Genomic DNA, 822 nt, shown 5'->3' with positions numbered 1-822 from the left:
ACCTTGAAGTACTGCACCTAGTAAGGCTTCAGATAACTGCCACATTTGCCTATGACCTGCTCCGGGGGCATGGCTGAGACAGGATCCCTTAAGACCAGAGATGCATATGGTTTGGCTCTCTCTACCTAGTGGTCTTAGATGCTGGAACAGATCAGGGCAGAACTCTCCAGAGAACAGTGCTGGACCATGCTTCAATCACTATTTCCTGTATTATGAGTTAACCTCCCAATAAATTCTTATAATCATTAAGCTATTTCTGTGGATTGCTAGCAATTTAATTGTTTTATTTGGTGCCCAACATGGGGCATGAACCCATGACCCCGAGATTAACAGTCTCATGCTCTACTGACTGAGCTAGCTGGTCTGCTTGCTGTGTGCTTCATGGTTACTGCCAGTTACATCCTTTGTGAAAATAGGCCTAAAACCCAAAAAGAGTCCTCGTTCAATTCTAGTTTGGGGACTTGGAAAAGGACTGATAAGTTTTTTTGGGTGTTGGTTTGTTTGTCTTTGTATGGATGTTTAAATTCGTTAGTAAATGCCACTGAGTCCTGAGACTTTTTGTTAGCAGATAATGAGATATTTGTCTTTACTGAACCAAAAAAAAAAAAAAAAATGAGATCCTTGTTTTTGGCTATCACAGTGTCTAGAACTGTTGTTCTCAACTTTCCTAATGTTGTGACTCCTTAATAAAGTTCCTCATGGTGTGGGGACCCCAACCATAAAATTATTTTAATGCTACTTCATAAAATTAATTTGGAGATAGCTAAAAATTGTAATATAAATATCTGTGTTTTCTGATGGTCTTAGGCAAGCTGGTAAAAG

General features: G+C 39.3%; 1 non-coding gene across 1 annotated transcript; it reads right to left on the bottom strand.

Annotated features, from left to right (window-relative positions):
* Positions 1-291: 291 nt before the first annotated feature.
* Trnan-guu lies at positions 292-364 on the bottom strand. The gene has a single exon. It is a non-coding gene; the product is annotated as a tRNA-Asn (tRNA).
* Between the last annotated feature and the right edge of the window lie 458 nt (positions 365-822).

Source organism: Onychomys torridus, chromosome 6 (assembly GCF_903995425.1).
Source record: "Onychomys torridus chromosome 6, mOncTor1.1, whole genome shotgun sequence".
NCBI lineage: Eukaryota > Metazoa > Chordata > Mammalia > Rodentia > Cricetidae > Onychomys > Onychomys torridus.
This window is presented reverse-complemented; position numbering and strand designations above follow the sequence as displayed.